The sequence below is a fragment of the Mustela putorius genome, unplaced genomic scaffold, assembly GCF_011764305.1.
Source record: "Mustela putorius furo isolate JIRA1106 unplaced genomic scaffold, ASM1176430v1.1 tig00000407_pilon_pilon_pilon, whole genome shotgun sequence".
Lineage (NCBI taxonomy): Eukaryota > Metazoa > Chordata > Mammalia > Carnivora > Mustelidae > Mustela > Mustela putorius.
In genome coordinates, this window is record NW_025421373.1 from 20,296,916 (window position 1) to 20,320,176 (window position 23,261).

General features: G+C 42.3%; 1 long non-coding RNA gene across 1 annotated transcript in view; it reads right to left on the bottom strand.

The window, feature by feature from the left end:
- Positions 1-809: 809 nt before the first annotated feature.
- Positions 810-23,261, bottom strand: part of LOC101674739 — a 45,225-nt gene continuing 22,773 nt past the window's right edge. The window contains exon 3 of the long non-coding RNA XR_198384.3: positions 810-857. This is a non-coding gene — a long non-coding RNA (uncharacterized LOC101674739). The remainder of the gene's footprint in view (positions 858-23,261) is intronic.

Genomic DNA, 23,261 nt, shown 5'->3' on the forward strand with positions numbered 1-23,261 from the left:
GCTAGGGCACCTGGGGTTCAAGTGGGTTAAAGCCTCTGCCTTCTGCTCAGGTCATGATCTCCGGGTCCTGGGATCGAGCCCCGCATGGGGCTCTCTGCTCGGCAGGGAGCCTGCTTCCTCCTCTCTCTCTGCCTGCCTCTCTGCCTACTTGTGATCTCTGTCAAATAAATAAATAAAATCTGTAAAAAGGAAAAAAGAAAATGTCACATGCTCTTTGAAGTTTCTTCTACTCTCATCTTCATCTTCAGCCCAACTTTGCCTAGAGCTTTGGAGGCTGATGCAGATGCACTGCAGAGGACTGAAGGTACAGTCCATATTCATCTCACCAACGGGCTTGCAGTATTGCTGAGCCCATTATCACGTCCTCATGAATGTGGAGTGCCCCCAGTACATTTCCCATTATTGTCTCAGTGCTTTCTAAGTTTATAATCCAAGAAGAAGAAAAAGAGAAAAAAGACCAGTTGCACTAAAGATAAGTCGGAAAAAGTTTCAAGTGAGTAACTAGATGAGTAATAAGCTACAACACGGTATCAGGGTTGAAAAGAATGCTAAAGATCATCTCTAATTTTATCAATGAGGGAAAGGGAACAAGCAGAGAAGAATCTCCGCTGTGGAGATCATGAAGTTATGACCACAGGGGACCATGGGGAAAAATAAGGATGAGTTGGCAGAGAGGGAGAAGGGAGAGAAGCCATGGCCCATGTAACAGGGCAGGAATAGGTCATTAGGCAACAGAGCCCCATGGTTAAGTAATAAGTTCTGGCATCAGACATACCTGGGTTTGAATCCCAGCTACCATCACTCAATAGCTGTGTGACCTCAGAAAAGTTGCTTGTCCTCCCAATGTCTGTTTTTATCTGAAAAACAGGATAATAATTGTATTAATTAGTTGGCAGAATTGTTTTACATCGACTGTAGAATGTTTGGATTGGGGCCTAGTACACAGAGCTCACTAAATACTAGTGATTTATCAATCTCTCCTCTGAACAATCTAAAAATGTTTCACAGAAAATTTAGGGATTTCAGGGACAGTTTAAATAATAGGTATGAGGAAGAAGTAAGACTCATAAAAATGCAATTACAGAATTTCCAGTTTCCACAATATATGGATTGAGATAATATAGACCTTCTCCAGCTATAAACATATAAATGGGCCAGAAAACATAACAAAAGATATCAACTACATAGTTGAACCAAGAGGGGAAAAATAAAGTCCCAGCCAGAAATGAAGAAGCAGCTTAGAGCCAGAGTTGTTGGCCAAGGCTGGGATCCTAAAACACAGGTGCGGGAAGGAAGGCGGTATTAATGCCCAAGTGAAAATACATGAGGTCAGAGGCTTGCACATGACAGAATTCTAGAACTGATACCCTTCAACCCTGGAAAAGACTGCTTTCTCCATGAAAGAATGAGCAGGGGGTCTACCCACTAACTACTAAGTAACAAGAGACTTGCCTAAGGTTGTAGGGGAGAGCTTCCTTGAGAAATTATTGTTAAAAGGAATCGTAGGCAAGTGATACCCCTGTTGGAACAGTACTTATACCACGAAGATATGTTGAATTTCTACACATACCCCATAGATCAATGCTAAAGATGTGCTCACAATGAAAAAAATTAAAGTATACGAAGATACAGTTCACCATGAGGCAGGCAGCAGAAGCTAACACAACAAACAAAAGTACTAGTATAAAATTTCTTGAGATGATGCAAGAATTTGGAAGAAAATCTAAAATACCTGAGTTTAAAATTATTAAGGTGACTAAAAAAAAGGAAGAACAACCTCAGAGAGGGATACATGCACAAAGAATAGGAAGATATAAAAAAGAAAGAAATATAACCTCTATAAATGAAAAATAAGGTCTTTGAAACAGACAAACAAACAAAAAACTTCAGAAAAAGATTAAACAGATTAGCCAAATTGGAAAATTGGTGAGCTAGTTGAGAGAGAAAGATTGTAAAAATATGAAAGGATGCTAAAAGAAACATAAGGAAGACTAGAAAGACCCAACATACATGTATTAAGAATTTCCAAAGGACAGAGAACATAGAATACTGGAAAAGAATATGTCTGAAATTTTTCCAGAATGATTCAAGAACTAAAATTCTCAGTTTGAAGAAGCATCAATTTTGAGTGGGATAAATAAGTTCACACCTACATATATGCAACAGCAAAGACTCTAAAATACAAGAGAAAAGGTGGACTGCCACAAAAAACTTTCCTTAAAATAAAGGCAGATTTCCTATCAGCAACAACAGAGGCCAAGAGATAATGTAATATCTTAAAGGTGGTGATGAAATAGAACTATCCTGAAATTCTATATTAAGCAATCAAGACTGAAGAGAAATGAATACACTTTCAAGCAAAGTTTAAGAACAGTTTTCTGAAAGAACCATTAATGGAGGTCTTTCTCTAAGAAGGAAACTGAACAAAGAAGAAAGAAGCAGATAGTAATAATGAATAAATAAATTTATAAACATAAGTATAGCTGAAAAAGTTCTGGCTGTTAAACAGAAGCAACAATAATAGGAACTAATTTTAGTGGGTTGAAAATAAGATGCCATGACTGTTGGACAACAACATGAAGTCTGGTAAACAGAGTTTAATTTCCAGGAGGAGGGTAATGATATTAACTTTAGACTTTGGTAAGTATTTATTTTAAAAACTAAACAATATGGTGCAGCAGCCACTCTGGAAAACAGTATGGAGTTTCCTCAAAAAGTTAAAAATAGAACTAGCCTATGACCCAGCAATTACACTTCTGGGTATTTGCCCGAAAGATACAAAAATATTAACTTGAAGGGATACATGCCCTCCAATGTTTATAGCAGCATTATCTACAATAGCCAAATTATGTAAATAACCCAAATGTCCATCAACTGATGAATGAATAAAGATATGGTATGTGTACACACACACATACACACATACTGGAATATTACTCAGCCATAAAAAGATGAAATCTTGCAATTTGCAACAAGATGGATGGAGCTAGAGAGTATTATGCTAAGCAAAATAAGTCAGATAAAGGATTTCACTCATAAGTGGAATTTAACAAAATAAATATGCACAGGGAAGAAAAGAGGGAGGCAAACCAAGAAACAGACTCTTAACTATAGAAAACAAACTGATGGTTACCAGAGGGGAGGTTGGGAGGGAATGGGTGAAACAGGTGATGGGGATGAAGAAGTGTACTTGCGATGAGCACCAGGTGTTGAAAGTGTTGAATCACACTATATTGTACACCTGAAACTACTATTACCCTGCATGTTAACTACACTGGAATTAAACACTTAAAAAAAAACCCCAAACTAAACAATATTGTAAGAATGGAAAGAGATAGATAAACTCCAAACTAGCAGAGAGAGGAAAGGCAGAATAAGAAAAACTTCATGAATCCAATGAGCAGCAAAAAAAGAAAAGCAGACAATAATCTCAAACTATTAATGTACTTCTCATCCCAAATCTATTGACTGGGATTGTTAAGTGGCAGGGAATATGACAGGAAGTTTAAAAAGAAAAAAAAGAAAAGAAGGACGAAAGTACTTAATCACTGAAGCTACTTCTCTGGGAGGAAATCCTAATATCTCCAAGGCTATGAGTTCCATGTGGGGGTTCTCCATTCCCTTCTCTCTTACAGGGAGAAGCATAGGGAAAAAACAGGAGTGGATTCTGCTGCTCTTAGGGCCCAAACTTAGACCACTTCCTGTAACAGCACCACTTCCTATCTCTGGGGGTGATACAGCCAAACTATAATGAAAGCTACTGCACAAAATAATTTCATAAATATAAACAGCCGAAGGAGCCCAGAGGTCAGCATTGTCCACGAGCAAGCAGGCTAGAGACGGACAACTCAAATCCTTCAGGATAATGGTTTAGAAAAAAAAAAAAAAATCCTGCCAGCACATATTTATATAACTCTTATATGAAGGCAAAGTATTTTTGGACATCCTCATCTGATAAGAAAACGCTCATATACATGTGCTGTTTCATAAAATCATTAATTGCAGTAAGAAGAACGCCAGGAGGACTCCATTTACATGTTTTCATCCATTTAGAGAAGGGGCAAGGTGTTCAGACTGGAAGTTAGGTGGACAAAACCTTATGAGCTGGTATATTGCGACTGTTTGGCAAAGATTAAGCAATCAATGAACTCCAATAGCTCCCCATCACTTTCACTTGCCAGGCTGCTTGTTCAGGAGTGCCTGCAAACTTTCTGTGACTTTTTTAGAACACAAAAACCAACCTAAAATTGACTGACTGCCAAGGAAGTGTGTAGGACGGTCTGTCTTTTCCATCAGTCATACTCCCCCGGGTGAGGGAAAGATTCCTCATCAACAGGCATAGATAACACCAACACCAGCCTCCTGACACCCATTTGGATAAGTTGCTCCAGTTTCCCTATCTGTAAAATGGGGATAGCTACTGTACCTATCTCAGGGTTATTGTGTTAGTTACAACAGTTAGAGTGGCGAAGACCCAGACCCAGTGCCTACCACATAAAATATTTAAATTTGTTTAATGATTAGATGAATGGATGAAGTCATGAATGAAAAGCCGTGTGAGGCCCCGCCATGTTCTCCCTAATGCCTGGGCCACTGTTCTAAATACTGGAAGGCTGAATAATTTGCTCCAGTATTGATTCGAACTATTGGATAACCAAATGTCTACCCCCACTCTGAAACCAAACTTCGAAACATAGCCCAGCCTGCAGGTTTTGGCATAATTTGAGCCAGGTTCCCCTTCAAATAAAACACTGCCTCCTTTGCCCCCTGCTGTTCCAGAGCGTTTTTCTGACTTTTAACCCCAACTGGTATACACCTTTGGAGAAATGTCTGAAGAATTTGCCTCCTCCAGAACCATCTGGCACTACTAGATCATTTAGGTTCCGAGGTGTGTGTGCACAGCAGCTATGGACTGAAGGGAAATTGGGTGGATTCTCTCAAGGGGGGGGGAGGGGTTGCAAGACTTCTGTTTTAATGTCCTGGACTCCAAAGTGTGGGGAAGAAGAATATGTCCTTTTATAGAATGTTGCTTTTCTCCACTAGGATGCCCAGTGTGAGCGATTTCAACACATTGCTCTCCTCATCTAGAAAAGTGGTCTCCTTTTCTTTATTAACCCAGAGTTGACCCACTCAACCAGTCCAGGCCTCCTGAGGGGAAGTTCCTCACACCCAACCTCCTGAATCTGATAGTCATGAACCTGACTGCTCCCCTGCACCCACTCCGTTGTCCACTCCCCCAAAGCTTCTCAAGCTCTCCCTGGGCTGAACTCTGAAAAGAGCTGCCCCTTGCTTCCTCTTTTCCCTGCCTAGACCATGTGTCCTGCTCTTCTGCCACGCTTTCCCTTCACCTATAGAAGGAGACCTCTATAAACAGACCAGGTTGCAGCCACTAGCCCTCAGGGCTGATTCTGTAAATCTGAACTTGATCAAACTACTGGATACCTGGCGTGGCGGGGAGCGGGGGGTGGGGGGGCTCTGGTGTCACGTCACTGGAAGCCTCACTTTGTAAGCAACAGAAACAATGGCTGACTTCAGCAGAAAAGGAACGGTTTTCAAGGCATACAAAGTAGCCCATGAACCCTTCAAGAACACTGGACTCAGAGAGCCCATAGGAGCTTAGACCTTGTTCAGTGAGGACCTCCTCCCCCACGGTACACAGAAAGCTGCATGTTGGTGCTACTGTTACCACCACCACCAAATGGTGCCTCTCCTGCTTCTTCATGCCTCTGGCTTTCTGTTCAAAGTCTGGGATGAAGCATCCAACAGAACCCCCCTCAGTCACATGCCCAAACCTGAGCTGTAAGCAGGACCAGTAAAGGGTCTTTTCCAGCCTTTAAGAAGGAAGTTTCTCAAACACAGAGAGGGCATTCATATACTAGATAGCCCCCCTCCCCCACAAAATAGTCAATGATATGTGTCTCACCATTGCTTGTTCCGTTCCTCATTCCTGACTTCTAAAAACAAGCACTATGGAAAGGCACTCTCCATCTCCCATCTGCTGAATGTCCTGGGATCACAGGATTTGAGCTCCTGCTTTGGACATGGCACATGGGTCCCAGCCCAGATCTGGGATATGGCTTCTAATATGCTCTCCAAAACTTTCCTTGTGCCAGTTTTGAAAGGAAAGATATGTCATGGTTCCCAGTTTCTCCTGACAGATGGGCCAGGAAGGTTGAGGTTGTCATCATCACCATTTTTTAAGAATTTATTATTTATTTGGTAGGGAGAGAGAGAGGGAGAGAGAGAGAGAAAGCACAAGCAGGAGGAGTGGCAGGCAGAAGCAGGCTCCCCACTGAGCAGGAAGCCCAACACGGGGCCCAATCCCAGGACCCTGGGACCACGACCTGAGCCAAAGGCAGACATCCAACTGATTGAGCCACCCAGACACCATCATCACTGTTCTTCTCTGCCTTCCCCATGCCTTACTCTGGAGCTTAGCACATGCCTCAAACTGTGCAGTATCCTTAGCACCTTTGCTTAGGTGCACAATCACTATTTTTGGAATATCCAGGCTTATAGGGCTAGTAGAAATATTTTTAAGTCTGCAATTTCTAAGCCATGCCTTTCGAGGACATGGCCACGCAAAGGGTCCCTGAGGTCAGAGCACTTAAAGCAACTGAGAAGTAAAAGTTCATCAGCTGAGGGAGAAGATGCTCTTATCATCCTTCCTTCACGATTGCTAGCAAAGGGCTTTGTGTTGATTCCATCCCTCTGCCAACATTTGGTTCCCAAGCTTGTTCTCTTGTATCTGTCCCATGTCCTGGAATGCAGCCAGCCTACCACACTGAAAGGATGGCTGCTCTCTGCAAGGAGACTGCCTGTCTGGCTGTGTACAGCGAGGATGCCAGCAGGACACCAGACAGCTGCTGGAGGGGAGAGGAAGTGGGCAGCTGCAAGCAGGGTGGTCACAAGGAGCGCCTCAGAGATGCCCCGAGATGCAACAAATCACAAAGCACCACATCCTTAAACAGTCAAGCAGGCAGAGCAGCCTGTTGGGAAGCAACCAGAAATAAGGGATTCCTTTCTGAACAGAAGTCTGGGTCAGGAAGTGAGTCAAAGAAGCAGAGGTGAGGTCTGTTACATTCTGGTGGCAGTTCCGGTGACCAAGCCCAATGCTCTCCTGTGCATGGGCCCCCCGTGGAAGGTCCTGCAGGCCCGCCAGTGCACACAAGAGAAGGTCACATTGTGTTAGATGTTTCTGCTTTAAAGCAAAACAAGTGGTCTCCATTTCTATCTGAGTACCTTCTACACACTAATTCTATAAATGTGACAGACAGCATGAAGTCTCAAAGGTAGGGTCACTTCCCGCACTGGAACAGACAGATCAGTATCTTGGTGTGACTTTGGAGCCTGAGGTCAAAATGATATCAAGCTATTTCACCTACTTCTTGAAAGGATTTAAGACTGCTTAGGATAAGAGCTTAGGTGAAATAAAACCCAAAACTGTAACTATAAACTCTAAACACGGGGTGGGAAGGGAGTGGGGAGAAAAATAGCAAATAGCAAGTTTAAATGGGAAAAAAAAAATCCTACCAGGAGTCTCTGACAAAAGAGAACAGTAGTTATCTAAGCCCAAATCCTAGTGTCGGATGCCAGCAGGCTCAAATCTAAGGGAAAATCTAGCAGGTTAGAGAATTCTTGCTATCTACAAGTAAGCAGCCTAGCCATCAGCTCATGAAACTAGATAAACTTTTTTTTTTGGCCGCTACGCAGAAGCTGGCAGGTATTGTCATTCTGTGTGCGGCAGAGGTGGTAAGCCGAGGTATCAGAGCAGTTTGGAGTACACAGAAACGTGTGTGAGGAGACCACGAGGGGCCTTTCTGGTATTGTCTCCTGCCCACACAAGCAGCTTATCTGAAGCTCTTTCAAAGCCTCATTCTGTAAAGGCAGATCTCTGGGAGAGATGTGATCCAAAGAACCTAGGTTCCTGGTGATCTAAGTACTTAATATAAGGAGGGGGTCTGCAGACACAAAGTCAGCCTGGGTTTCAGATGGGACTCTCAACCTGGTTGCCATTCAAAACACCTTCTATTAACTTCTCCAGATCTCAATCAAGTCAATTATTTTGAAAGCTTTTCGTAAACTAAACAAATATACTCTTATTGAGTCACAGCCCAGGCAGCCTTATCATGAGCAACTGTTTAATTTCCAACATATTTTTGAAATGTTGACAATAGCCTCCTATTGCAATAAACTATCCCCAAAATGTCCCTTGTCTCATCCTGACTTTTGGCAGAAAGGTAAATTTGAGGTACTTCACCAATACCTGGACAGACTTGCATTAATTTGAGGATCCACTATCGTGGACATAGGTGTGTGGGCTATGAAGGTGATATTTCACGTGAACAGAAAAAATTCTAACTTGCTGAGTGCTCTTGCAGCGGACATGGGAGCCCTTGCCTCAAGTCTGGTTCTAGGTTTTTGTTTTTGGTTTTTTTTCCTGTCGAATCTGTTCCTGTCACAATAAGTTATCAGTTGAAACTCCCAGCTTGTCTATGATAAATCATAGAGGTCAAGGCCTGGTCTGGAAGATGCTATAGGCAGGGATGGTTTTTAAATGCCAACACATTTTATTTTAAATGATCCTACTCCAACAAACCCCCCAGGGAAGTTGAGTGCCAAAAAACTAAACTCATAGTGGAGATTTATTGAGTATTATTTCAGTGTAATTAAAACTTAGATGCTCTTTCTGACAATGATTGTTCTGTGACTAGGACTCAGAGGAGGTGGAAAGTAATCTGGGTAGCAACACACACTTGGAACAACATACAAACTGAGAAGGGCCAGTAAAGGAACCAAGTGATTCTGGTTCTGGCCAGAAACACATGGGTCTCTGCCCATGTAAGATAAAACACAAGGAGTATAGAAGAGTGATCAGGAAAAAAAGAAAACAATCCCATTTACATTGCTTCAAAAAGAATAAAATACCTAGGAATTAATTTAACCCAAGAGGTAAAAGACTTGTGCACTGAAAACTGTAAGACCCTGATGAAAGAAGTTGAAGACAGAAATAATTAAAAAGATATTCCATATCCAGGGATTGGACAAATCAGTATTGTTAAAATTTCCTTACAACCCAAAGCAATCTATAAATTCAATGTAATCTCTATCAAAATTCCAATGGCTTTTTTTTTTTTGTAGAAATAGAACAATCCTAAAATATTTATGGAACCACAAAAGATCCTGAATAGCCAAGGCAATCTTGAGAAAGGAAAAGTTAGTAGCATCACGTTACCTGATTTAAAACTATATTACAAAGCTGTAGTAACCAAAACACTATAGTATTGGCATAAAACCAGACACATACGACCAATAAAACAGAATAGAGATCCCAGAAACAGACCTGTGTATAAATGTTTGTTTATAACAAAGGAGCCAAGATAATACAGTCCAGACAGGACAGTCTTTTCAATAAATGTTGCTGGTAAAACTGGAAAGATGCATGCAAAAGAATGAAATTGGACGGCTATCTTATATGTTTTGCAAAAATGAACAAATGGATGTAATAAATGATGCCATAAATCTTCCAGAAGAAAACATGGGCAGTAAGCTCCTTGGCATCAGTCTTGGAGAAAAATTTTGCCAAAATTTTGCCAAAAGCAAAAATAAACAACTGGAACATCAAACTAAAAAGCTTCTGCACAGCAGAGAAAGCCATCAACACAATGAAAAGGCTACCTACCAAATGGGAGAGACTATTTGCCAATCACAGATCTGATAAAGGTTGATATCAATAAAGAACTCCTACAACTCAATAGCAAAACAAACAAGCAAACAAATAACAACAAAACCAACCCCAATCTAATTTAAAAATGAGCAGAGGATCTGAATAGATGTTTTTCTGAAGACCTACAGGTGACTAACAGGTACACGAAAAGATGCTCAACATCACTAATCATGAAGGAAATGCAAATCAAAAACCACAATGAGCTATCACCTCATACCTGTTAGAACGGCTGTTTTAAAGAAAGAGACAAGAAATAACAAGTGTTGGCAAGAATGTGGAGAAGAGGGAGCCTTTGTGCACTGTTGGCAGGAAAGTAAGTTGGCACTGCCACTCTGGAAAACAGTGTAGAGGTTCCTAAAAAAATTAAAAATAGATCTACCATATGATCCAGCAATTCCACTTCTGGATATTTATCTGAAGAAAAGGAAAACACTAACGTGAAAAGATATAAGCACCCTCCGTGTTTATTGAGGCATTATTTACAATAGCCGAGACACAGAAACTACCTAATATGGACACATGTAATGGACACTATATATATGTATGCTGTATACCTGCAACTAACGTGACATGTCAATTATATCTCAATTAAAAGAAAAGAAAAATGGAACAGAGTGGGGATGGAGAATAGAGAAAATTCCCAGAAAGTTCCAGGCTCCTCTCAGCCACAGAAAGTGTTAAGCAAGTGCTGCTGGGTTTTCCCCACCACTTCATTTCCAAACCTCAATCACTTTTTTGTCTTCCATTATATAGTTAAATTATAAATGTATTGGGAATTCACTGAGAAATCTAGAACACTGATTCACTGATCTTAAATCCACAGGAATCCAGACAACATACAAATTCTGTACTGACCTATCAAAGAACAACAACGTCTTTGGTAGTCTGACTGCAAGGCTCGTGCTTACTTATGGTTTTGCTCTAGAAGAGGAGACGGAAAAGAAAAGGAGTCAGTGCTGGAGTCCAGCACTGAGGATTGCTTCCATCTGTCAGAAGAAAATCTGGCTAGGGTGCCTGGCTGGCTTAACTGGTAGAGCATGTTGCTGTTGGTCTTGGGGTTGTGAGTTCAAGCCCCACATGCAGTGTAGAGTTTACTTATTTTAAAAAAAAAAAATTACAATTTTAAAAAAAGTTAAGAAAGTCTTCCTTTGATGAAATGAAAATACAGTTTATTTTTACCTAGACATCATTAGCCTCAATAAAAAAAATTTTTTTTTAAAAACCTAGTCTATGATAGCAAAATTCCGAGGCCAAGAGTTTTGCGTTTCCAGTTTCTGAAGGGCCTGGTCATGTCCACAGAGCCAGTGGTGGTGGCGTGTGAGTGGTACGGTGCCTTGGAGGCTCATGCACCAAAAACTTCTCAAAGGAGTGCTCCATCTCCCTCCTCAAGCCCTCAGCCTCTCCAGGTGGGCCCAGACAAAGAAGGAGACTGTGGAAGAGAACAGCCAAGTGAGTTCTTTCCTCTCCACAGTGAGGAAGCAATTCTCAGCACAAGGCATGGGGGGCCCTGTGCCAGGAACTCGACACAGGGCGGATTTCAGGTCCTTCGTCTCCCCATGGTGCTCACCCAATTCTGAACTTCTGCAGGAGTGCAAAATGTGCTGACACATTTAAAGGAGGCAGAAAGCTCTGGGGATTGCTCAAACGCTCTATTGCACAGACCATTTGTGGCTGAAAGCTGGCTACCTTCCTGGGCTCTCAGTTCATTCACCAGTGCCCTATTCAGCACCTCCTGCTTCCTCTGAGTTCAGCAGGTGCTAAGGAGGAACGGTGAGAAGCAGGAGCTGCTGGCCCAGCCACCCAGGCCGGGCCTGGGCCGCGCAGGATGATTACGATCTTGAGTGCTGGCCCTTCTTGGAGAGACTGATCACACAAAGCCTCTGTTTGTTACATTCCTAGACAAAACACCTGCCTTTGGCGGCTTAAGTTCCCTTCGTGGGAGTCCTTATCTTTTCCTCAAGTGTAATAGTAGAGGTTGGATCATGCTGATGCTAGAAATTTACATTCCATACAAATACCTAAGTGCTTTGTATAACAAATCCATCAGCTACAACATGCACATAATAAATTTAAAAATTATTTAGTATCATGCATGGTCCTGTGCTGAGCACTGCTTTTATCGGTGGGTGTTTCTTTATCAAAGTATTTACTTGTGGTCCATTAGGGTGAATGTATTTGCGGGATACTGACAGACGTAGTGTTCAATATATACGCTATTAGGCCTAGATGTAATTACACCTATCATTTGTTTCCTTGGAGGTTAATATTGCTTTGAGAAGAGATATTAATATACACAACAATGGCACATCTGTTCTCCCCGGTTTAGGTGAGACTGATAAGACAAGTCTAAGTTAGCACAGCTTTATGCTCATTAACATTTTAATCTAATTAAGAGATGCTATTAACTTTGGGTGATGGCCTGGTTCGCCAGGCCCTATGCGGAGAGTGACTTCTTTGATGTCATAAAGTTATTTAAATGTGTCCAGGGACTGTGCGGAAAGTTGCCCTGAAGCAAGTCATCCAGAGGTCTATTTTATAATCCCTGCACATGGGAAGGAGGCTGAGCCCTTGTTGCCAGCAGCCATCTGGGGTGGGGTAGGAGCTGTGGGAAGCACACACCTACTAATGGGAACAGGATAAGCCGTCCAGAGAGTGATCTATGCTGCTCAAGAATGGGGTTTCTGTGACCAAGATTGTGTGTGTGTTAAAACTATATGAGCTGTGAGAGATTATAGTGGAGGGCAGAGTTTGGTTTTTTAGGGCTCTACCTGCTGGCATAAATCACCCCCAGCTGAAGGGACCGGGCCCACAGCTTTCTCAGACACCTACTATTGGGGCAGACTGGGGCTGATGGTGAGATGAACGTCACAGAAAGAGCTCTCGGAGGTCAACAGAAAGGAGGAAGAGATCCGGACCCCCTCCAGCCAGCGGTTCTCTGCAGCCTGTCCTCCAAGGCCATGCTGGGTCCCTGGAGGCCAGAGGCAAAACACACCCCACTGTGCATACAGAGCCCCTCCTGGGGCTCCCAGCCCTCACCAGCCAGCAGTTTGTGGAAACTCTGACTTAGCAGGAGCTTCTGGCCCAGCTGGCAGACAGGAGACAGGTCCCTTTGCTTGCTACTGGTGACTTCTTAACCAGATTGTCACCTGTGGCCAAAGGGATTGGCAGACAGTGAGGTGTTGGGGTGGGGGGTAACGTTACAAATCCAGACCCCATTTCCCTTTATTGCACCATCTTTCTTCTTTCCTCCTGTTCTTCTCTGTGCTCTTTTCCCCGTGGCTGCCCCTCTCCACCTTCAAGCATGGACTACTGAGGGGACACCCCTTTCCTAGGCCCTCCCACAGTTACCCCTCAAGCTGTCTCCTCCAAGGCAGCTGCTTTCTGACACCTGTGTGCCCCTTCTCTAGGGAGGGGAGCTGCTGTGCCCCCGGAGGGAGCAGTCCAGCTTCGTTTACAGCTTCCCCCGTGATGTAGGGCCACAGGGCTGGTGAGGATCTCTTTCTGACCAGAAGAGAAAGCCCTAAGTCCTAAGAGACCAATTCAGCAGTGAAGGGGTTACTCTTCAGGGTGCGGGGGTGGGGGGTGTGGAAAGTTGCTGGACACTCTTCCCAGCTTGTCTGATGGAGATGCGACCTGGCACCACTGAAAAGCTTCAAGATTAATGGAGAAAAGGAGAAATCTGACAGCTTTTCCGCTGGCTTCAGTCCTCCTGGGTGGGCCGATTGGTCTTGAATGTCACTAGCTACTTAATCTTGTGTATCTGAAACAGGCTGGCGTGTTTGAGGAGCCCTGCTTGCTCTGTGCAGACATCAATTGGAGAAGCAGATAAAAGGAAACTGCATTGAATCTCCCCTTTAAGCCTTTCACCAGGCACTTTCTGACTGCCAAATAATTAGGGGCCCCAGCAGACACAACCGTCGTGGGGTGGATACTCTGGCCACACCTATAGGGCGGCCAGGACTCCCCTGGCCAGGCTGCCCCGTTCTCTCCCATTTGGCGCGTCCCCCAACCATGCTCACATTCTTGCTCACCCTCATGTTCTGTTTTTCTCCTCCTTGGTCCCGCTTACCATTCATAAACTATGGGTGCCTGCTCCATCTAATGGCTAGGTTAATGGATCTCCAGAGGCATTGTTCTACAGCACGGATGCTGACAGGGTAAAGAAGGGAGGGGGGTTCCCTAAATGCACCACATGACCTGCTTATATGTCCTAAAAAAGTAGGGTTTAACTGTTTTTTCTATCTAAAATATCTACTAGGGAAAAGATTTAAAACCAAATGATGCTTTCTACTTCTTATTTTGTCAAACCTAACACGGGGGGCCGGGGGTGGGGGGTGACCATTCAGGTTAAATGTCAAGCATCAAAAGGAAATGGATAATTGCTTCTCAGCTTTTTGGCTAAGATCAAGTATAAAAGGGAATGGATAAATACAACGAGCGTTTGCCGAGGAGGTTACAATAGGTTGGCTTCTTATATTTAAAAGGTGGGAATGTTTTTGTGGTTCCTGCATGAAATAACTGTCTGGTCTCGTTCGGTCTGCAGCAAGCAGCCTCAGATGTGTCTTCCACGCACGAAACTCTGAACATAATGGCTTAGGAAGAACCTGTCCTAAACCTAAACCACTGCTCCAATCAGAGCTGGGCTTCTGTGGGTGTATTTCAGATCATTCACCCTGATGCTTTCGTCACTTTGATTTTTCTAAACCCACGAGCGGGCTGAGCATATCATCAAGAGGAAGTGATGAATAGCCCAGGGTTGACCGAAGCCAACATACTCGATGTTGTCTGCAGCCTGGCATCTGGGAACAAACGAAACCGCCGTGTCTGAAATCTGCCACATGACAAGCATACGCAGGTCTATGTGGAGTATCTTCCCTGAAGTGTACATTTGGCTGGGGTGAAAGGTCTCTCTGAAGCAGAACATTTTCCAATAAACATACACAAAACTCATCATAAACCAGACTAATTCTTCTGTCTGCCTGAGGAAGATGGAAGACATAAACTGAGCCCAACACCACAGCAACATGTCACGGCTCTCCATTATGCCTTTGAAATATCACCAGATATCTGGCTAGTTTTAAATTACCAGCTTCTCCTCTCTGGCCAAAGACGTCTGTTTAAAAGAAGATACAGGAAGTTACTGATGAGACCTAAAATGGAAAATGAAGTGGAAAATGTCTTCAGTGTACCAAAGCAACCTTGTTTCAGCCATCATCTCAAACAGCAGGCTATACTTCGTGTGTGTTTCTCATTTAAAGGCACAGCCTCGGGACGCCTGGGTGGCTCAGTTGGTTGGGCAGCTGCCTTCGGCTCAGGTCATGATCCCAGCGTCCTGGGATCGAGTCCCATATCGGGCTCCTTGCTCCGCAGGGAGCCTGCTTCTCCGTCTGACTCTGCCTTCCACTCTGTCTGCCTGTGCTCGCTCTCGCTCGCTCTGACAAATAAATAAAATCTTTAAAAAAAAAATAAAAATAAAAATAAAGGCACAGCCTCACCTAGTGTCAAAGCACAAGGCTAGTGTGGCAGAAGGAATGTTGAGGACACTGAAGAGAGACAAACGCTTTGTTATTCTTCCCAGTATGTTGTGCTGTCAGGGGCCTGGGAAGTAGTTGGACGGAGAGGACAGAGGTACTGGGTGAGAAGACAGAAAGGTATAAGGGTATTACCTTCAGTAGTACCAGGATTTAAAAGGGAAGATGGGTGATTCATATGGAATCACAAGGAACTGAAACGGGAGAGACTATTCGAAAGAAACGGTCACTTTTTTGGAGACTGGCTATGAATATTTTTCAATCTTGTTTGAGACGCCCGAAACTTTGCCTGACCTCTCCTGGGGGTGTGAGGACGGGAGGGCGGTGGTAGAGGTGTGCAGCAACATTTCTATGTGCGGGCAAGAAGCAGGTGAGCCTGCAGAACAAGAAACCCAAGGTCCAGACCTAATGTTGTCGCCAGAGTCTCTGCAGCTTCAGTCCTAAGGCCCCCTTTGAACAAAAAAGGTAGAGGTTCCCACACTCACGAAAAGTCAAGAGATGCCAAAACAAAAACAAAAAACAAACAAACAAAAGACCAAACCTATTGGATTCTCTCTGCAGCTATAATCAGTGGCAGAGCTTCCCCCGCAGCAATGTTTTTGCCTCGTTATTTTATTGTCGATTTGCCTTATAGGTGGCAAAAACAAAGGTAGATTAAACTGTGGGATCCCCATAACATTCTCACGAGAATGAACCCAGGACCCTTGAGACAACTCTAATAAATATAATGGAATATGGACTGGGAAGAGATGAGTTCAAAATATATTCTTGGTAGCTTATAGGCTCTTAGTTCCCCAACATAATGTAAGCTAGTAAGCACTTGAAAAGGCTCCTCCGCCCTTATGTACCTTAGCAACTGACCTACTGGGCTGCTTTGAAGGTAAGGTTTTGTTTTATTCAGTGTTTTCATTTAGAGGTAAATACCCTGAGAAGGGTGCCACATATATTCATTGATCCAACAAATATTTGTTAACCTCTGTGACTGCCAGAGACTGTGTTGGGGATACAGCAAGGATCACAAGAAACACAGTTCCTCCCCCCAGGGAGCTTAGAGTCTATTGGGTGTCTCAGATGTTGGACCAGGAACTATAAATCTGAAGAACATTTAAAAAGAGGTCCTACTGGGTGCTCTGGGATTTTAGGCCATGGGGTCAGAGAAGGGCTCCCTAGGTACCGCCGAGTGACAAAGTTGGTGATATCCCAGGAAGAAGGAACAGAAGATTTGGAAGCAGAGAAGATCACAGAGTCCATAAATTGCTGAAAGAGGACAAAATTCTTAGAACACAGAGAACAGGATGAGGCACATAGACATGGAAGGGTAGGCAAGGCCAGGTCCCAGAGGACCTCAAGGGTACTGTTGACAAGCTTGGTCTCTATTCTAAGAGAATGGGAAGCCAATGAAAAACTTCAAAAGGAGAGGGACATGATCAGATTTGTACCTCAGAAACACCCACTGTGACTACTTTGTGAAGAAAACATGGGATTGAGTCACAGAGGATTCTAGGAAATAGGTAGAAAGCTGTTGCAGAAGTCCGAGTGGGACTCAATGGTGAATCGGACCAAGGTGGCAGTAGTGAGATTGCAGACAAATTTACGGTAAAGATACCTCAGGGCTGTGGGACAGAGCAGAGGAAGGCAATAGACCTGTGTGAGGATCATATCCTACCCTTAGAAGGTGGGTCTTAGCCAATCCATCTGAGGTGGGTCTGACCAGTGGAGGCAATGAAAGGTGAGGAGGGTAACTGGGAGGAAATGTACTGAAAATTACTTTGATCAACTTCAAGATTTTGCCTGAAACTGGTCTTAGGTATTTGCTTCAAAAAATACCTGGGGGACGCCTGGGTGGCTCAGTGGGTTAAGCCGCTGCCTTCGGCTCAGGTCATGATCTCGAGTCTTGGGATCGAGTCCCACATGGGGCTCTCTGCTCAGCAGGGAGCCTGCTTCCTCCTCTCTCTCTCTCTCTGCCTGCCTCTCCAACTACTTGTGATTTCTCTCTGTCAAATAAATAAATAAAATCTTAAAAAAAAAAATACCTGGGGGCTTTCAAGGATTTAACAAGTCAGTCTGTAGAGAAAAGGCTGTTAGCAAATTATGGGCAACAGCTGAAGACAGGCTATACGGGATTGGAGAAAAGAGAAAAAAAAAAAAACTAGAAATATATTCCATATTCAGATTCCAGAACAAACGCATTTAAGTTTAGATCAACTTTGGTAAAACACAAACTGTAGAGGATACATTTGAATGTAGCTGATACAAGAAAAGTAGTTTGGAATATTCATCAGAAGACCTAGATTCAAAGGAATAACCTGTAAAAAGCTCTGTTTTGAATGTCAAATAGTTGAATATCAGTAATTTCACATGCTTATCTGAACTCAGTATATGCTTTAAGAACAAATAAAATGTTAAGTTTACATATATATGTATCTTTTCCTTGTGTCAGCGAAAGATAATAATGTTGAAAGGATATCTTATCTTAAACCTACTTTTTTTTTTTTTTTCCAAATGATCTGATTCCTCCCCATCCAAACTACTGGGTAAAGGCTTCCTCCATGGAATCCAGGGCCCTGCTAGGAGAAAGCCACACTCCCACGTGCAGATTCCTAGCTTAAGGGAACAGTGTGGGAAACTAAGAGGATCATCACAACCCTGACTTGTCCAGAGAAGAGACTATATTCTCAGCCACACTTGATAAGATTTCACCAGTAACTAGCAAGGAGGAATAGGAAACTCTTGCCAGAGCCCTCTGTATATCATTTATAGCCTATTATATAAACATACGGTACATGTTTACTATAAAGTTTACTATATAGTAAACTGCACATAGTTCTTATTTCATGCTGTTTAGTCATTCTCATCTAATCCTCTTGTATCTTCATAAAGTCCTGAAAGAATCTCTGCAGCTGTTGTTCGTGAGGTGGCATGAGCCCAGGGAGCCTACCGGAATCTGTGGTTCTATTCTGCTCTGAGTACCTTCCCAGGAAGGCAGTCTCCTTACACAACACTGCTCAGTGGGGCCTATGTTGCTCAGAATTACATGTACACAGGAAAGACAGCCCATTGCAAAGAAGTGTCATTTAAAGGCATGTCTGGCTTTTAGTAATGAATACTTATATAACTTACACTGGGTTGCATAAAAATTAAATAAATAAAAATTACAACATGGATAAACCTTAGAAGCATTATGCTAAAACAAAGAAGGCAGTCACAGATCCTGATGCAAGATGGCGATGGAGGAAGATTCCAGATTCACCTCCTTCCACAGATACACTGCATCTACAGCTACATATGGGACAGTTTCCTCTGAAAAAATAAATTAATACACCCAAAACTAGCTGAGTGACTCATACACCAGGCAAACAAACAAAAACCTCTATCAAAGCAGGTAGGTGAGGCTGAGACACAATTTCACTATAAACCCAGTCCCTTGCATGGTGACCTACAATGAGGAGGGAACTCAAAACCTGGAGCATCTCCCCAAGGAGTGAAGGCTTTGAAGTCCACATTGGACATCCCAACCAATATCCTGCCCCTAAGAGATGATCCCCAAAACGTCTAGCTTTGAAAGCCAATGGGGCCCACATCTAGGAGACCCACAAAGCTACAGTGAATGAGAAAAGGCCCTTGAAGGGCGTGCACACTAAGATCCAACCATGCCAGGGCCCAGGGCAGAGGCAGCTAGTTGAAAAGCACCAGACTTTCTGCAGAAGAGGTTTATTTGCTTATCTTCAAGCATCATCCTGAGGAGTAAGCATCTAAGTTAACTTACATGTAGGGGTGACTGAAATATTCTCAGGACAGAGGCCAGTGGACATCACTTCTGTACCCTCACTCTGCCTTGTATTAGCTCAGTGGTGTCTCCCAAAAAAGAGCCTGTAGCTCTGTGGGGGCACCCTGAATTTTCTGGCTGCTGCCTAATGGGCAGCTCTAGATCACAGACTCTGGGAGCCTGTAGGGCTTTACTTGTGGATCCCATAGGATTATAACCGATAACCAGTTACTATCCCCAGGATACAACAAGAGGCAACAGTCCAAGGGGCCCTGTCTTTCTGTGAAAGAGGCGTATTAGTTTATCTTCATAGCTGTGGCTTGAGGGATAGGCTTCCAATTAAATCATATCTAAGGGTTGACTATAATCCTTTCCAGAAACATTGGAGGGTGGGTACTATCTTTGTGCTCACCCTATGGCATGCTCCAAAGAGGAACACTTACAGTGTCTAGTGCCCCAGATTTTGTGGCTGATGCCTTGGGGTGCCTCCTTGATTACCTGGCTGTGGTGGCCAGCAGAGCTTGCCTTCCTGGGTTCCACAGAGATTGCAGCAACTGGAGAGATCAGTTTTGGTCAGCTACTACCCCCAGGGCACTGTACAAATATACTAAAACATATCCCCAGTCTTCCTCTGAAAGAGACCTAGTTGTTTATCCTATAGTTTTGGCCTGAGGAGCTGGCATCCAGTCTGGCATACATCTAGCAGCCTACTAAGGGGTTCTCAGGGGTAGAGGCCAGTGATCACCATCTTCGTGCTCTCCCTCAGCCTTACCTCAGCTCACAGTATCTCCCAGATAAGTTCCTGTGCCAACTAAAGTCTGGCTTCCTGACTTCTGTGGCTGACGCCATTGTTCTGTGAAAGCCCTCTATGAGCTTATCTGAACTGCTTGTACACTCCTTTGGCGCCCTGATTTTTTGCAGTAGCCACCCAGGGGACACCTCTAGATGGCCTAGCTATGGTGGCCAGTGGGACTTACGCTTGCAGTCCCACAGAATTGTGCATATTTTCATACTTTAAAAGTTACTGCCTGAGGATCTGGCTTCAGTCAGTCTGAATCTAGGTGTGGACTGAGATCCTCCTTTTTGGGACACTGACAGGTCATGGCACCCTCTCAACTACTGGCAGTCACTAAAAATAAATTATGCTAGTTTGACAGTCACCGAGGTTTGAGGGACAACCAAGAGTTAGAGCAAGTTTGAACAATAAGATTCATCTCCTACGTAAGGCCGCTCTTAAGACTGGGAGAGGTGGCTGTTTTATGTAATGCATAGAAATGAACAGAGTCAAGAAAAATGAAGAAACAGAGGACTATGTTACAAACAAAAGAACAAAACAAAACCTCAGAAAAAGTCCCTGACGAAATGGAGATCTGTGACTTACCTCATAAAGAGTTAGAAATAATGGTCATAATGATGCTCACTGTACTGGGGAGAATGATGGATGAACCCAGTGAGAATTTCAACAAATGGGAAATATAGGTAATTACAAAATAGAAGTTACAGAGCTGAAAATACTAAAGTTTACTGAACTGAAAAATACAACTGGAGAGGTTTAAAAGCAGACTAGATGAAATGGAAGAGAGAATCAGTAAACTCAAAGATAGGCACTGGCATTCACACAATCAGGGCTGCATAAAGTAAAAAAAAAAAAAAAAAGAAAAGAAAAAAAATGAAAATAGCTCATGGGGCTTCTAGGAAAACATCAAGCAGACCAAATTCCACATGAAAGGGCTGTTACAAGGGCAAGAGAGGGAGAAAAAAGGTAGGAAATTTATTTGAAGAATAATTACTGAAAACTTCCCTATCCTAGGGAGGGAAATAGCCTTCCGGATCCAGAAAGCCCAAAGAGTTACATATAGACCCACATTGAAGAGACCCACAACAAGTCACATAATAATAATGTCAAGTTAAAGATAAGAAGAGAATCTTAAAGGTAGCAGGAGAAAAACAACTTATTATGTATAAGGAAATCCCCCATAAGACAATCCAGATTTTCAGCAGAAACTCTGCAGGCCAGAGGAATGGCATGATATATTCAAACTGCTGAAAGAAACATTCTGCCAGCCAAAAATACTCTGCCTGGCCAAAGCTGTCATTTAGAATTGAAAGAGAGATAAAGCATTTTTCAGACAAACAAAAGTTAAGGGAATTTATCACACTAATTCAGCCCTACAAGAAATCTTAAGAGTACTTCTTTAAGAGGTGCCTGGGTGGCTCAGTGGGTTGAGCCTCTGCCTTCGACTCTGGTCGTGATCTCAGGGTCCTGGGATCGAGCCCCGTAATGAGCCCCATATCGAGCTCTCTGTTCAGCGGGGAGCCTGCTTCCTCCTCTCTCTCTGCCTGTGTCTCTGCCTACTTGTGATCTCTGTCAAATAAATAAATAAAATCTTAAAAAAAAAAAGAGTACTTCTTTAAGCTGAAATAAAAGTGCTAATTACTAACAGAAAAATATAGGACAGTATAAATATCACTGATAAACACATAGTAAAACTTCAAGAACAATCTAATGTTATAAAGGTAGTTAATCATTTACAAAGCTAGTATGGGGGTTTAAAGACAAAAGAAGTAAAAACTAGCTTAAACTACAATAATTAGATAAGAGATATGCAGGATTTAAAAATGTAAAATGTGACACAAAAAATATAAAACATGGGAAGGGGAGAATAAAAATGAAAAATGTAGTGACTAGAGAGGAGAAGGGAGTTGGGGTAAATTGGAAGGGGAGGTGAATCATGAGAGACTATGGACTCTGAAAAACAATCTGAGGGGTTTGAAGTGGCGGGGGGGTGGTGGGAGGTTGGGGTACCAGGTGGTGGGTATTATAGAGGGCACGGATTGCATGGAGCACTGGGTGTGGTGAAAAAAATAATGAATACTGTTTTTCTGAAAATAAATAAATCAATTAAATAAATAAATAAATAAAAATGTAGTGACTTCTAATGCATTCAAACCTAAGTTATCAACTTAAAGTAACCTGTAATAAATATGAATTGTTATATACAAGACTCATGGTAACTTCTAGGCTTTTTAATTACACAGAAGATGAAGAGAAAGGAATCTAAGTACAGCACTACAGAAAACCACATCTCAAAGGAAGAGAGTAAGAGAAGGAAGGAACAAGGAACTATAAAACAGCTAGAAAATATTTTTTTTAATGGCAGCATGTACATACCTATCAATGATTACTTTAAATGTAAATGGTCTAAGTTCTCCAATCAAAGGCATAGATTGGGTGAATGGATTTAAGAAAAACACAAACCAAGACCCATCTATATGTTATCTATAGAGACTCATTTGATATGTAAGGACACATAGAGGCTGAAAGTGAAGGCATGAAAAAAGATATTCCATACAAATGGAAACCAAAAGAAAGCAGTGGTAGCTACACTTATATCAGACAAAATAGACATTAAGACAAAGACTGTAATAAGGGCAAAGAAGGGCATTACATAAAGTAGTCAATCCAAGAAGAAGATATAACATTTGGAAATATTTATGCACCCGTCATAGTAACAACTAAATATATAAAGCAAATATTAACAGACATAAAGGAAAAAATAACAATACAATAATAGGAGTTTAAGCCCACTTTCATCAATGGATAGATTCTTCTGATAGAAAATCAGTAAGAAAACCTTGGCCTTAAATGACACATTAAATCAGATGGAGTTAAGAACATAAGAACATTCCATCCAAAAGCAGCAAAATAAACTTTCTTCCCAAGTACATATGAAACATTCTCCAGGATATGTTAGGTTATAAAACAAGTCTTAATTACTTTAAGAAGACTGAAATATCACAAGTTTCTTCTGACAACAGTTGTATGAAATTAGAAATCAATTACAAGAAGAAAACTAGAAAATTCACAAATATGTGGAGAACAAACAATATACTACTGAAAAACCAATGCATCAAAGAAAAATATAAAAAAAGGAAATAACACTTGAAACAAAAGGGAATGGAAACACAATATCCCAAAAGGTAGGGGATGGAGCAAAAGTAGTTCCCGTTTACAATTACATCAAAAGAATAAAATAGCTAGGAATAAATTTAACTAAGGAGGTGAAAGACCTGTACACTGAACACTATAAGATGCTGACAAAAGAAATCAAAGACACAAGATAGACATTCTGTGCTCGTGAATTAGAAGAATGTTGTTAAAATGTCTATAATATCCAAAGCAATCTACGGATTCAATGTAATCCCTATCAATATTCCAATGGCATTTTTTACAGAA